The sequence below is a fragment of the Oryctolagus cuniculus genome, chromosome 5, assembly GCF_964237555.1.
Source record: "Oryctolagus cuniculus chromosome 5, mOryCun1.1, whole genome shotgun sequence".
NCBI lineage: Eukaryota > Metazoa > Chordata > Mammalia > Lagomorpha > Leporidae > Oryctolagus > Oryctolagus cuniculus.
The window spans coordinates 74,619,352-74,635,154 of record NC_091436.1 but is presented as its reverse complement, the minus strand read 5'-3'; the positions used below and the strand labels follow the sequence as shown (position 1 = coordinate 74,635,154).

The window sequence follows — 15,803 nt, the reverse complement described above, 5'->3', positions numbered from 1 at the left end:
AAAGAACACATACCACACTGCCTGTTATTAATGAAAGATATAGCAGGTAAAGGGATGGAGAGGCAGTGTGTACCATAATTAAAAATTCCTAAATTTAGAGATGGGAAAGACCTCAAATATCCTCAAACCACTGAATTTTATACCAAAATAAAAGTAAATTTCTTCATTGCTTTGAAACATGGAAAAGCCTTTTGTATTTTTTTATAGAGTTCAGAAAAATTTTAATATGAATTCTCTTTGGAAGTTCAGATTTGGAATTTGCATTTAGCTCTGTAATCATTGGGAATATATTTTGAAATTTGTGTAAAATTACATCATGATACAGCCCTAATAATCACATTAGAAAGACAGATATGTGTACAATATCTAGCACTGAGCACTGTGCCAGGGCTCTATTCATTTTTTTGTTTTAAATTGTTTATTAAAATACAGCATGCATATCAAGAAATGAACTTAAGTGTACAGATCAATGAGTTTTTTTGTCTTCTGTTCACTCTCATAATGAACATTCTAATTAAGGACAGAGCATTAATAGTACTGCAAGGATGATATTATTCCCTCCATCCATTTCTTTTTTTTTTTTTTTAGTTTTTTTTGTTTTACTTTTATTTAATGAATATAAATTTCCAAAGTACAGAATATTGATTACAATGGCTTCCCCCCATAACGTCCCTCCAACCCACAGCTCTCCCCTTATCCACTCCCTCTCCCATTCCATTCACATCAAGATTCATTTTTGATTCTCTTTATATACAGAAGATCAGTTTAGCATACATTAAGTAAAGATTTCAACAGTTTGCTCCCACACAGAAACATAAAGTGAAAAATACTGTTTGAGTACTAGTTATAGCATTAAATCTCAATGTACAGCACACTAAGGACAAAGATCCTACATGAGGAGTAAGTGCACAGTGACTCCTGTTGTTGACTTAACAAATTGACACTCTTGTTTATGGCATCAGTAATCACCCTAGGCTCTTGTCATGAGCTGCCAAGGCTATGGAAGCCCCCTGAGTTCACTGACTCTGATCATTTTTAGACAAGGCCATGGTCAAAGTGGAAGTTCTCTCCTCCCTTCAGAGAAAGGTACCTCCTTCTTTGATGGCCCATTCTTTCCACTGGGATCTCACTCGTGGAGATCTTTCATTTAGGTTTTTTTTCCCCCAGGGTGTCTTGGCTTTCCATGCCTGAAATACTCTCATGGGCATTTCAGCCGGATCCGCATGCCTTAAGGGCTGATGCTGAGGCCAGAGTGCTGTTAGGACATTTGCCATTCTATGGGTCTGCTGTGTATCTCATTTCCCATGTTGGACCATTCTCTCTCTTTTTATTCTATCAGCTAGTATTTGCAGACACTAGTCTTGTTTATGTGATCCCTTTGGTTCTTAGTCCTATCATTATGATCAATTGTGAACAGAAATTGATCGCTGGGACTAGTGAGATGGCATTGGTACATGCCACCTCGATGGGATTGAATTCGGATCCCCTGGTATGTTTCTAACTCTACTGTTTGAGGTAAGTCAGCTTGAGCATGTCCCGAATCGCACATCTCTTCCCTCTCTTATTCCCACTCTTATATTTAACAGTGATCACTTTTCAGTTACGTTTCAGCACTTAAGAAGAATTGTGTATTGATTACAGTATTCAACCAAAAGTATTAAGTAGAACAAACAAATAAAAAATACTAAGAGGGATAACATATTAAGCTGCTCATTAACATTCAGGGTGAGGGCTGATCAAGTCACCGTTTCTCATAGTGTTCATTTCACTTTAACAGGTTTCCTTTTTGGTGCTCAGTTAGTTGTCACCTATCAAGGAGAACAAGTGGTATTTGTCCCTTTGGGATTGGCTTATTTCACTCAACATAATGTTTTCCAAATTCCTAACAGGGATCACTTTTCAGTTAAAATTTAAACACTAAGAATAATTGTGTGTTAATTACAGAGTTCAACCAATGGTACTAGAACAAAACAAAAAATACTAAAATGGATAAAGAATTACATTGTACATCAACCATCAGGACAAAAGCTGATCAAGTCACTGTTTCTCATAGTGTCCATTTCACTTCAACAAGTTTCCCCTTTGGTGCTCAGTTAGTTGTCGCCAATCAGGGAGAACATATGATATTTGTCCATTTGGGACTGGCTTAATTCACTCAGCATGATGTTTTCTAAATTCCTCCATCTTGTTGCAAATGACTGGGTTTCGTTGTTTTTGACTACTGTATAGTATTCAATAGATTACATTTCCCATAATTTCTTTATCCAGTCTACTGTTGATGGGCATTTGGGTTGGTTCCAGGTCTTAGCTATTGTGAATTGAGATGCAATAAACATGAAGGTGCAGACTGCGTTTTTGTTTGCCAATTTAATTTCCTTTGGGTAAATTCCAAGGAATGGGATGGCTGGGTTGAATGGTAGGGTTATATTCAGGTTTCTGAGGAATCTCCAGACTGACTTCCATAGTGGCTTAACCAGTTTGCATTCCCACCAACAGTGGGTTAGTGTCCCTTTTTCCCCACATCCTCTCCAGCATCTGTTGTTGGTAGATTTCTGAATGTGAGCCATTCTAACCGGGGTGAGGTGAAACCTCATTGTGGTTTTGATTTGCATTTCCCTGATTGCTAGTGACCTTGAACATTTTTTCATGTGTCTGTTGGCCATTTGGATTTCCTCTTTTGAAAAATGTCTATTGAGGTCCTTGGCCCATCTCTTAAGTTGGTTGTTTGTTTTGATGTTGTGGAGTTTCTTGATCTCTTTGTAGATTCTGGTTATCAACCCTTTATCAGTTGCATAGTTTGCAAATATATTTTCCCATTCTGTCGGTTGTCTCTTCACTTTCCTGACTGTTTCTTTTGCAGTACAGAAACTTCTCAATTTGATGCAATCCCAAATGTTAATTTTATCTTTGACTGCCTGTGCTTCTGGGGTGTTTTCCAAGAAGTCTTTGCCAGTACCTATATCTTGCAGGGTTTTTCCAATGCTCTCTAATAATTTGATGGTGTCAGGTCATAGATTTAAGTCTTTAATCCATGTCGAATGAATTTTTGTGTAAGGTGAAAGGTAGGGGTCTTGCTTCATGATTCTGCACGTGGAAATCCAATTTTCCCAGCACCATTTATTGAATAGACTGTCCTTACTCCAGGGATTGGTTTTGGATCCTTGGTCAAATATGAGTTGGCTGTAGATGTTTGGATTGATTTCTGGTGTTTCTATTCTGTTCCATTGGTCTATCCATCTGTTTCTGTACCAGTACCATGCTGTTTTTATTACAACTGCCCTGTAGTATGTCCTGAAATCTGGTATTGTGATGCCTCCAGCTTTGTTTTTGTTGTACAAGATTGCTTTAGCTATTCGAGGTCTCCTGTGTCTCCATATAAATTTCAGCACCATTTTTTCCAGATCTGAGAAGAAGGTCTTTGGTATCTTGATTGGTATTGCATTGAATCTATAAATTGCTTTTGGGAGAATGGACATTTTGATGATGTTGATTCTTCCAATCCATGAGCATGGAAGATTTTTCCATTTCTTGGTATCCTCTTCTATTTCTTTCTTTAAGGTTTTGTAATTTTCATTGTAGAGATCTTTAACGTCCTTGGTTAAGTTTATTCCAAGGTATTTGATTGTTTTTGTAGCTATTGTGAATGGGATTGATCTTAGAAGTTCTTCCTCAGCCATGGCACTGTCTGTGTATACAAAGGCTGTTGATTTTTGTGCATTGATTTTATACCCTGCTACTTTGCCAAAATCTTCTATGAGTTCCAATAGTATCTTAGTAGAGTTCTTTGCGTCCCCTAAATAAAGAATCATATCATCTGCAAAGAGGGATAGTTTGAGTTCTTCCTTCCCAATTTGTATCCCTTTAATTTCTTTTTCTTGCCTAATAGCTCTGGCTAGAACCTCCAGAACTATATTGAATAGCAGTGGTGAGAGTGGGCATCCCTGTCTGGTACCAGGTCTCAGTGGAAATGCTTCCAACTTTTCCCCATTCAATAGGATGTTGGCTGTGGGTTTTTCATCGATTGCTTTGATTGTATTGAGGAATGTTCCTTCTAAACCCAGTTTGCTTAGAGTTTTCATCATGAACGGGTGTTGTATTTTATCAAATGCTTTCTCTGTGTCTATTGAGATAATCATATGGTTTTTCTTCTGCAGTCTGTTAATGTGGTGTATCACATTGATTGTCTTGCGCACATTAAACCATCCCTGCATACCAGGGATAAATCCCACTTGATCTGGGTGGATGATCTTTCTGATGTGTTGTTGCATTCTATTGGCGAGAATCTTATTGAGGATTTTTGCATCTATGTTCATCAGGGATATTTGTCTGTAAAAAAATATGGAACGCTTCACGAATTTGCGTGTCATCCTTGCGCAGGGGCCGTGCTAATCTTCTCTGTATCGTTCCAGTTTTAGTATATGTGCTGCCGAAGCGAGCACCATTTCTTTTTTTTAACATGTGAAACGAGTATATTTTTTTAAATGTGAAATAAGAGTATATTGGTAGCTGGCGCCGTGGCTCACTAGGCTAATCCTCCGCCTAGCAGCGCCGGCACACCGGGTTCTAGTCCCGGTTGGGGGCCGGATTCTGTCCCGGTTGCCCCTCTTCCAGGCCAGCTGTCTGCTGTGGCCTGGGAGTGCAGTGGAGGATGGCCCAAATACTTGGGCCCTGCACCCCATGGGAGACCAGGAGAATCACCTGGCTCCAGCCATCGGATCAGCGCGGTGTGCTGGCCGCAGTGCGCCGGCCGGGGCGGCCACTGGAGGGTGAACCAATGGCAAAAGGAAGACCTTTCTGTCTCTCTCACTGTCCACTCTGCCTGTCAAAAAAATTAAAAAAAAAAAGAGTATATTGGCATTTATATGGTCTGATTCAGTGAAACAACATTTATAAACCGAATGATAAGGTATCCCCACAGTTTTTATCCTCCCTCTCTAAATTAATTACCACAAATAAGAAAAACCATATGACATTTTTATTTTGGGACTGGCTTTTTTCACTTAGCATAATTTCCATTTGCATCCATTTTGTTGCAGATGTCAGGATATCAGTTTTATGGCTGAGTAGTATTCCATCATGTATATATACCATATTTTGTTTTGCCAGTCATCAGTTGATGGACATTTATGTTGATTTCATATCTTGGCTGTTGTGAATTGAACTGTTATAAAAATGGGACTACAGGTGACTACCATGTGCTGCTTCCATTTCCTTTGGAAGTGGTAGCAGGAGTAGGATAGCAGGGTTATATAATGTATGTATCTTTTAAATTTTCTGGGGAAGCTCCATACTTTCTTCCTTAATAGTTGTAGTAGTTTGCATTCCCACTAACAATGTATTAGGGTTCACTTGTCTCAATATCCTCCCTAGCATTTGTCATTTTTTAATTTTTAAATGGTAGCCATTCTAATTGGAGTAAGGTGAAACCTCATTCTGGTTTTTATTTGCATTTCAAACCTGATGGCTAATGATCCTGAGCATTTTGTCTAATATCTATTGGCCATTTGTATTTTCTTCTTGAAAAATGCCTGTTCATATTCTTAACCCATTTCTTAACTGGGTTGTTTGTTTTGTTGTTGAGTTTCTTGAGTTCCTTATATATTCTGGATATTAATCTTTTATTGGATGCATAGTTTGCAAATATTTACTCCCATTCTATTGGTTGCCTTTTCATTTTGTTGTTTGTTTCCTTTGCTGTTCAGAAGCTTTTTAGCTTGATATAATCTCATTTGTCTGTTTTTGCTTTGTTGCCTGTGCTTCTGGGTTCTTATTCCAGTAAGTCTTTGTTTTCCTCTAGTAATTTGATGGTTTCAGGTGTTATGCTTGGATCCTTGATCCACTGTGAATTGATTTTTATATGGGGTGTAAATTAGGAGGTCTTATTTCAAAATTTTGCATGTGAATACCCAGTTTTCCCAGCACCATTTGTTGAAAAGATTGTCCTTTATTCAGGGAATGATTTTTAGCTCATTTATCAAAGATTAGCTTTTTATAGATGTATGGATTAATTTCTGGGATTTCTATGCTGTTCATTGCTCTACATATCTATTCTTGTGGTAGTATTAGATTGTTTTGAGTATAATGTCTTTGAAATCTGGTATTGTGTTACCTCCAGCTCTGTTTTTATTATTCAATATTGCTTGAATTATTCAAGGCCTTTGTGTTTTATATGAATTTTAGGATTGTTTTATCTAGATCTGTGAAGAATATCCTTGAATTTTTTATTGGTATCACACTGAATCTATAAATTTCTTTGGACAATATGGGCATTTTGATGATATTAATTCTTTCAATCCATCCATGTGGAGATTTCCAATTTTTTGGTGCCTTATTGTCTTTCTTTCTTGAGATTTTGTAATTTTCATTGTAGAGATCTTTTACATACTGCTTAAATTTATTCCAAGGTCTTTATTATTTTTATAGCTATCGTGAATGGGTCTGGTGTTACAAGTTTTTTCTCAAAGCGTTGTTAATGTATCAGAATGCTATTGATTTTTGTGTATTGATTTTGCATCCTGCAACTTTGCTGAATTCTGTCAGTTCTAATAGTCCCTTAATGGAGTATTTTGGTTCCCCTATATAAAGGATTGTGTCATCAGCAAACAGGGATAATTTGACTTCCTGTTTTCCAATTTGTATCCCTTTAATTTTGTTTCCTTGCCTCATGGCTCTGGCTAAACATTCCAGAACTATATTGAATAATAATGAGAGTGGGTATCCTTTTCTAGTTCTGTATCATAGTGAAAATGGCTTCTAGCTTTCCCCCGTTCAATATGATGCTGGCTGTGGGTTTTTTCTATATTAGCTTGTCTGTTGAGGAATGGTCCTTCCGTACCCAATTTTAAAGATTTTTTTATCATGAAAAGATGTATTTTATCAAATTTTTTCTCTGCATCTATTTAGATAATTATATGTTTTTTATCTTTCATATTGTTGATATGATGTATCATGTTTATTGATTGTATGTTGAAGCATACCTGGGATAAATTCCACTTGGTCTGGTGGATGATCTTTTTGGTGTGTTGTTGGATTCTATTTGCTAGTATTTTGTTGAGGATTTTAAAAGATTTTATTTATTTGAGAGGTAGGGTTACAGAGAAAGAGAGAGGGAATGACAGAAAGGTCTTCCATCTGTGGATTCATTCACTCCCCAGATGGCTGCAATGGCTGGAACTGAGCTGATCTGAATCCAGGATCCAGGAGCTCCTTCTGAGTCTTCCATGTGGGTGCAGGGGCCCAAGGACTTAGGACATCTTTTACTGCTTTCCAAGGCCACAAGCAGAGAGCTGGATCAGAAGAGGAGCAGCTGGAACATGAACCAGTGCCCACATAGGATGCCGGCACTGCAGGTGGAGGCTTAACCTTCCACACCATACCACTGGCTCCTTTATGTAAGATTTAAAAAAAAAACATGTATTCATTTATTTGAAAGTCAGTTACACAGAGAGAAAAGGAGAGGCAGAGAGAGAGAGAGGTCTTCCATCTGCTGGTTCATTCCCAATTGGCTGCAACGGCCGGAGCTGGGCCGATCCAAAGCCCGGAGCCAGGAGCTTCTTCTGTGTCTCCCACATGAGTGCAGGGGTCCAAGGACTTGGTCCATCTTCCACTGCTTTCCCAGGCTGTAGCAGAGAGCTGGATTGGAAGTGGAGCAGTCGGTACTTGAACCGGCACCCATACGGGATGCCAGCACTGCAGGCAGCAGTTTTACCTGCTATGCCACAGCGCTGGCCCCTATGTAAGATTTAAAAACAACAATCAAGTTATAACTGTAGAATGCACATGCAGTTTTAAAAATATTTATTTATTTATTTGGCAGAGTGACAGAGATAAAGAGAGTGACATCTTCTATTTGCTGGTTTGCTTTCCAAATGGCTGAAATGGCCCCAGGATATGGCCATGTGGGTAACAGTGGTCTAAGCACTTGAGTCATCATCTGCTGCTTTCACAGGTGCATTAATAGAGATCTGGATTTGAAGCTGAGCAGCTGGATCTCAAACTGGCCCTCAATATGGAATGGTGGCATCACTAGCAGAGGCTTAACCCATTCGCCACAACACTGGCCCCCAATATACATGCATTTTTACTACAGTTTGAATGCCCATAGATAATCACAATGTCACAGATGGTAGTATTGGATATATGGAAAGATAGAAATTGGGACTCAGGTTTGGAGATATATAATCCAGGTATTCCCCCACTCCTCTATGAAGTGATATTTTTGTTGTGTTCTTTCACTCAGTGGGAACTCTCCCATCAGGTCCATAGTCCGTTATGCGAAACGGTTGGTAATCTGGCCTTATTCTGTCTACTAAAGCAGATTTACAGGTTACAGATCACCTCACAGGGGAAACTTATGATGCCATATGTGAGCAGTTAGTGTGATATGTGTCATATCTTGTGTATCTTAACTGTGGACATCATGGGGCTGATGTTGATTCTAATTTCTGACTTTTATCTGGAAATTCTTAGAAAATATGTATCAAAATTATAGCTATCTACTGCAGGACTCCAGCCCCAAGGCCTGAGTGGCTCAGTATTTCTGTATTTCAAAGCTACCACATGCAAGTCCATGAGCCATAGGCACCAGTTGGGAAGTTCTGATCTAAATCCTACAGAAAAAAAGACAAAGAAAAAAAATAAAGCAAAAAGAGAAAAACAAAAGCAATCCAAAACAAAAAATCCTGCAGAAAAGGGCTGAGTGTTGTGATACAATCAGTTGAGCCACCACTTGGGATGCTCACATCCCATATTGGATTGGCTAGGATCAGTACCTCTGCTTCTGATATAGCTCCCTGCTAATGTGTACCCTGGAAGACAGTAGATGATGGTTCAAGTACTTGTATCCCTTCCACTTCTATGGGAGACCCAGATGAATTTCTGGGTTCCTGGGTTTGGCCTGGCTCAGGCCTAGCTTTTGCAGACATTTGGGGAGTGAACCAGCTAAGATCTCTCTCTCTCTCTTGCTCTTGCTTTTCAAATAAATAAAAATAAATTAATAAACTTTAAATTCTACAGAGAAGAAGAGTAATATAGGAGAAACTTTAGCAGAAATCTCCAGGGACAGGCTAGGGTATTTCTGGGCCTTCCCTCAATTACTTCACATAGTTATAGTTAATAGGTCTGGGATAACAAGGATCAATTCAGAACTTCTGCAAGCTTAAATGCACACCTGTGACCCAACCTTGATTACAAGAGGCTAAGCCATTTCTGAGCTATTATTTTGCCAGAATATGCACTGAATACATCACATCTGGACTCCAGCACATCTCCTCACTCAGGCACCATTTTTTTTTTTTATCTTTTATTTAATGAATATAAATTTCCAAAGTACATCTCATGGGTTACAATGGCTTTCCCCCCCATACCGTCCCTCCCACCCACCACCCTCCCCTTTCCCACTCCCTCTCCCCTTCCATTCACATCAAGATTCATTTTCGATTATCTTAGTATACAGAAGATCAGCTTAGTATACCTTAAGTAAGGATTTCAACAGTTTGTTCCCACACAGAAACATAAAGTGAAAAATAATAGATGATTTTTTTTTAAATGATGATGAAATCAGATCAGACCTATTGTCATGTTTAATCCCAGTGAGAGTCAAGTTGGGAATTGATAGTTTCTTTTCTTTTTTTTTTTTTTTTAACAGAAGATCAGTTTAGTGTACATTAAGTAAAGATTTCAACAGTTTGCACCCCCATAGAAACACAAAGTGAAATATACTGTTTGAGTACTCGTTGTAGCATTAAGCCTCAGTGTACAGCACATTAAGGACAGAGATCCTACATGAGGAGTAAGTGCACAGTGACTCCTGTTGTTGACTTTACAAATTGACACTCCTGTTTATGGTATCAGTAATCTCCCTATGCACCAGTCATGAGTTTCCAAGGCTATGGAAGCCCCTTGAGTTCTCCGACTCTTATCTTGTTTAGACAAGGTCATAGTCAAAGTGGAGGTTCTCTCCTCCCTTCAGAGAAAGGCACCTCCCTCTTTGAAGACCTGTTCTTTCCACTGGGATCTCACTCACAGAGATCTTTTTGCCAGAGTGTCTTGGCTTTCCATGCCTGAAATACTCTCATGGGCTTTTCAGCCAGATCTGAGTGCCTTTAGGGCTGATTCTGAGGCCAGAGTGCTATTTAGGACATCTGCCATTCTATGAGTCTGCTGAGTATCTCACTTCCCATGTTGGATCACTCTCCCCTTTATTTATTCTATCGGTTAGTGTTAGCAGATACTAGACTTGTTTATGTGCTCCCTTTGACTCTTAGTCCTTTCATTATGATCAATTGTGAACTGAAATTGATCACTTGGAATAGTGAGATGGCATTGGCACATGCCACCTTGATGGGATTGAATTGGAATCCCCTAGTATGTTTCCAACTCTACCAATTGGGGCAAGTCAGCCCGAGCATGCCCCAAATTATACATCTCTTCCCTCTCTTATTCCCACTCTTATGTTTAACAGGGATCACATTTCAGTTAATTTTCAACACTTAAGAATAACTGTGTGATAATTACAGAATTAAACCAGTCATATTAAGTAGAACAGACAAAAAAAAATACTATGAGGGATAATGTATTAAGTTGTCCATTAGCAGTCAGGGCTATGCTGATCAAGTCACCATTTCTCATAGTGTCCATTTCACTTCAGGAGGTTTCCTTTTTGGTGTTCAGTCAGTTGTCACCGATCAGGGAGAACATATGGTATTTGTCCCTTTGGGACTGGCTTACTTCACTCAGCATGATGTGTTCCAGATTCCTCCATTTTGTTGCAAATGACTGGATTTCGTTGTTTCTTACTGCGGTATAGTATTCTAAAGAATACATATCCCATAATTTCTTTATCCAGTCTACCATTGATGGGCATTTAGGTTGGTTCCAGGTCTTGGCTATTGTGAATTGTGCTGCAATAAACATTAGGGTGCAGACCGCTTTTTTCTTTATCAATTTAAACTCCTTTGGGTAAATTCCAAGGAGTGGGATGGCTGGGTCGAACGGTAGGGTTATATTCAGGTTTCTGAGGAATCTCCAGACTGATTTCCATAGTGGCTTAACCAGTTTGCATTCCCACCAACAGTGGGTTAGTGTCCCTTTTTCCCCACATCCTCGCCAGCATCTGTTGTTGGTAGATTTCTGTATGTGAGCCATTCTAACCGGGGTGAGGTGAAACCTCATTGTGCTTTTGATTTGCATTTCCCTGATTGCTAGTGACCTTGAACATTTTTTCATGTGCCTTTGGCCATTTGGATTTCCTCTTTTGAAAAATGTCTATTGAAGTCCTTGGCCCATCTCTTAAGTGGGTTGTTGGTTTTGTTTTTGTGGAGTTTCTTGATCTCTTTGTAGATTCTGGTTATTAACCCTTTATCTGTTGCATAGTTTGCAAATATTTTTTCCCATTCTGTCGGTTGTCTCTTCACTTTCCTGACTGTTTCTTTTGCAGTAAAGAAACTTCTCAATTTGATGCAATCCCAATAGTTGATTTTGGCTTTGACTGTCTGTGCCTCCCGGGTCTTTTCCAGAAATTCTTTGCCTGTGCCAATATCTTGAAGGGTTTCTCCAATGTTCTCTAATAACTTAATGGTGTCAGGACGTAGATTTAGGTCTTTAATCCACGTTGAGTGGATTTTTGTGTAAGGTGTAAGGTAGGGGTCTTGCTTCATGCTTCTGCACGTGGAAATCCAGTTTTCCCAGCACCATTTATTGAATAGACTGTCCTTGCTCCAGGAATTAGTTTTAGATCCTTGATCAAATATAAGTTGGCTGTAGATGTTTGGGTTGATTTCTGGTGTTTCAATTCTGTTCCATTGGTCTATCCATCTGTTTCTGTACCAGTACCATGCTGTTTTGATTACAACTGCCCTGTAGTATGTCCTGAAGTCTGGTATTGTGATGCCTCCGACTTTGTTTTTGTTGTACAAGATTGCTTTAGCTATTCGAGGTCTCTTGTGTCAGGCACCATTTTGAAAAGCTATTGATGTACCATGTGACCTTTACAAGAAGTACTGAAACCAGGTGAGAAACCAAAGTGCCTGGTTTTAGTACAGTAATAAGAAAAGATGCATTGAGTAAAATAGGAAGGAAAAGGAACCTGTGTTCTGTCTTCCAGCTCTAGGGAGCACAATGTGGAGAGAAATACTTCCACTCCCATTTGGAAGAGGAAGAAGAAATTAAGTCTATATCACATATTCACCAGGTTCACTGTAAAATAACCAGTGCTGGACAGGGCTTAATATACTCTGGCATCAGGCCCATACCTGCAGACTGAGACTTTGGACCTTCCTTAGCCAGGCAGTTCAGAAAACACCTCTATTACTTTTTCTACAACTTCTGGAAGACAATGGAGCAAGACTCCAGTGTTTGGGGAATAAAGCAGGAAAGGGAAATTAGGACCTTTTCCAGGAAGTCAGAAACAGTCCTAAAACCATGCAACCAGCACATAGTAATGCCGAAGGGTCTTTACCTTTAGATCAATACTCAAAGAAGGGAGCCTGTGGATTTGCTTGGCATCATTCAGAAATCTGTGCCCTGGTAGAACAGAGTCATTTTGACATGAATCATCACTGACCTCATATTGGCCTGGCATGGAGCCCTGAGATTTTGCAAGGCCTTTTGAATATGAGTCAGAAGTGTGACCGAGCTTCATACCAGCCTAAGTGGCCAAGGAGTTGCCTTTATCATCAGCCCTCCAGCCTCAGACAGATAGCAAGGAACCAAAGACTGTCTTAATACTCAATGCTGGGCTGGTGAAACCCAACAAAGGGGTTAACACTAAATGGTCCCTCTACTTAGGCTAGAGCCTGTGAATGGTAGATCAGGATTTTCCCCCATGTCAAAAGAAGTCTTGGCACCAATGGATTAGACTTATATCCCAGTTAGCATCACCTGGGCTGGTTGCAGTTTCTTCAGGCTTTGAGTCCGCTTCATCAGTAGACAGTCCATAGCAGTGTAGGCTTTAGTCCTACTGTTGTGCTGTGCTGCTTTTTGTGGGCTGTGTGCTCTAAAAGTTGTCTAGTATTGGGTGTTGGTGACTAAAAACTTTGTATCTGGTCCTTCCTCAGCCCTAAGAAGTGGCTTATAAGGATGACCTACCCCTTTTCAGACACTTTCCTAGTTCATTCTGAATAACACACCAATAGCAGATTTGGAATAAATGTGATATTCTAGGACTGAAACAGTGACTACACACCGACAGAGGACTCACGTCAATACTGAGCCTAGGGTGCCATCTGGTGCTGAAATAGAAAAAAGTGAACACAGGCCAAGAAAAAGAAAACAAACTGCTTAGAATTTCTGAAAGGAAATCTGAAATTCTGAAAGGAATTCAGAATTCTGAATTTCTGAAAGGAATTCTGAAAAGCCAGATTATGAAGACTGGAAAAAATAATGAATTTTAAATGCACAGATGATGTTGTTTGTTAACAAGCATCAAGGAAATATAACTTCATCTAATGAACAAAATAGGATGCCAGAAACCAACTAGCTAGGAGCTTTCTTAAGTTCTTAAATGATGTTTTCAAATAACTTGCTTAAGGAAGCTCAAAAACTTCCAGAGAACACAGGGTTGCAATTTATTACTCTAACAAAAAGACTTGAAAAGACAAATGGAAATAATTTTTAAAAATCAAACATAAATGCTTCAATTGAAAAGTACACTAAGCAAAACTAAGAATGTGATAGAAGGGTATCATTAGAAAAATAGATAAAATAGGAGAAGGAATGAGCTATTTAAAATATGTATTTAGGCTATTTAAAAATACCTAACTGAAGAATAAAATAAATCAATAAGAATTAAGAAAACTTATGGGACATTTGAAATATCATGAAAAGGCCAAGTTTCAGTGTCTTTGGGGATACAAATGGACTTAGAATGCCAAAAGGCAGAAAGCATACCAAACTTAGAGAAACACATATCTGTACAGGTGCAGGAAGGTCAGACATCACCAGTCAAGTTCAATTTAGCAAAGGATATCCCAAGATATATTTAAGTTCTCCAAGTTTAAAGACAAAGAGGATTCTCAAATCTTCAAGAGAAGAGAAAAAATGACACCTGAAAGAATCTACAGACTTCTCCACAGAAATATTATGGGCCAGAAAGGAGTAGGATGAGACTTTCACAGTACTGAAAGAACAAAAGATAAAACAGCCTTCCATGAATACCATACCCAGCAAAACTATCCTTTATAAAAAAGGAACAGATAAAAGCATTCAAAGACCAAAAAGTTGAGAGAATTTATCACCATCAGACCTCCCTTAGAAAAAGTGCCAAAGACAGTGTTTTTCAAGGGGGAGAAATATATGCTAATTAGTAAAAAGAGACTCTCAGAAGGTAGAAAACTCAGTGGTAAGAGTAGCTATCCAGAGAAATTCAGGATGTTCTAATATCATAAAACATTGTTAGCATAAAGACTAAAAGAGAAAACAAATTAGCTACATTGATATTTAAGATACCTGAAATTTAGGAAGATGTAAAATGAGATCAAAAAGTCTAAATATGGGGAGGAATGGAATGCAAGTATAGAGTTCTTTGTTAGTATGTCTTATCTCTTATTTCCTTTCCTATCTTTAAAAAGAATGTCAACTTGCTATTTCTTTTTTTTAGTTGTTTATTTTTATTTTTTATTTAGTAAATATAAATTTCCAAAGTACAATTAATGGATTACAATAGCTACCCCCCATAATTTCCCTCCCACTCACACCCCTCCCATCTCCCGCTCCCTCTCTCATTCCATTCACATCAAGATTCATTTTTTTTTGACAGGCAGAGTGGACAGTGAGAGAGAGAGACAGAGAGAAAGGTCTTCCTTTGCCGTTGGTTCACCCTCCAATGGCTGCTGCGGTCAGCACGCTGTGGCCGGCGCACCGCACTGATCCAATGGCAGGAGCCAGGTACTTATCCTGGTCTCCCATGGGGTGCAGGGCCCAAGGACTTGGGCCATCCTCCACTGCACTCCCTGGCCACAGCAGAGAGCTGGCCTGGAAGAGGGGCAACCGGGACAGAATCCGGCACCCCGACCTGGACTAGAACCCTGTGTGCTGGCGCCGCAAGGCGGAGGATTAGCCTAGTGAGCTGCGACGCTGGCCTAAGATTCATTTTCAATTATCTTTATATACAGAAGATTGATTTAGTATATATTAAGTAAAGATTTCATCAGTTTGCACCCACACAGAAACACAAAGTGTGAAATACTGTTTCAGTACTAGTTATAGCATTATTTCACATTGGACAACACATATTCCTGTTGTTGACTTAACAATTTGACACTCTTGTTTATGGTGTCAGTAATCTCCCTAGGCTCTTGTTATGAGTTGCTAAGGCTATGGAAGCCTTTTGAGGTCGCCAACTTCGATCTTATTCTGACAGGGTCATAGTCAAAGTGGAAGTTCTCTCCTCCCTTCAGAAAAAGGTACCTCCTTCTTTGATGGCCCTGTTCTTTCCACTGGGATCTCACTCGTAGAGATCTTTCATTTAGGTCTTCTGCACATTAATGTTTATTGCAGCTCAATTCACAATAGCTAAGACCTGGAACCAACCCAAATGCCCATCAACAGTAGACTGGATAAAGAAATTATGGAACATGTACTCTATAGAATACTATACAGCAGTCAAAAACAATGAAATCCAGTTATTTGCAACAAGATGGAGGAATCTGGAAAACATTATGCTGAGTGAAATAAGCCAGTCCCAATGGGACAAATATCATATGTTCTCCCTGATTGGCGACAACTGAGCACCAAAGGGGAAACCTGTTGAAGTGAAATGGACACTATGAGAAACAGTGACTTGATCAGCTCTTGTCCTGTCGATG

General features: G+C 39.2%; 1 protein-coding gene and 1 non-coding gene across 3 annotated transcripts in view; one reads left to right on the top strand and one right to left on the bottom strand.

Moving 5' to 3' along the window:
- Positions 1 to 15,803, top strand: part of LOC100347410 (FUN14 domain-containing protein 1) — a 265,389-nt gene that overhangs the window by 114,168 nt on the left and 135,418 nt on the right. The window lies entirely within an intron of this gene.
- Positions 4,333 to 4,439, bottom strand: LOC127493309 (U6 spliceosomal RNA). The gene has a single exon (XR_007923368.1). It is a non-coding gene; the product is annotated as a U6 spliceosomal RNA (small nuclear RNA).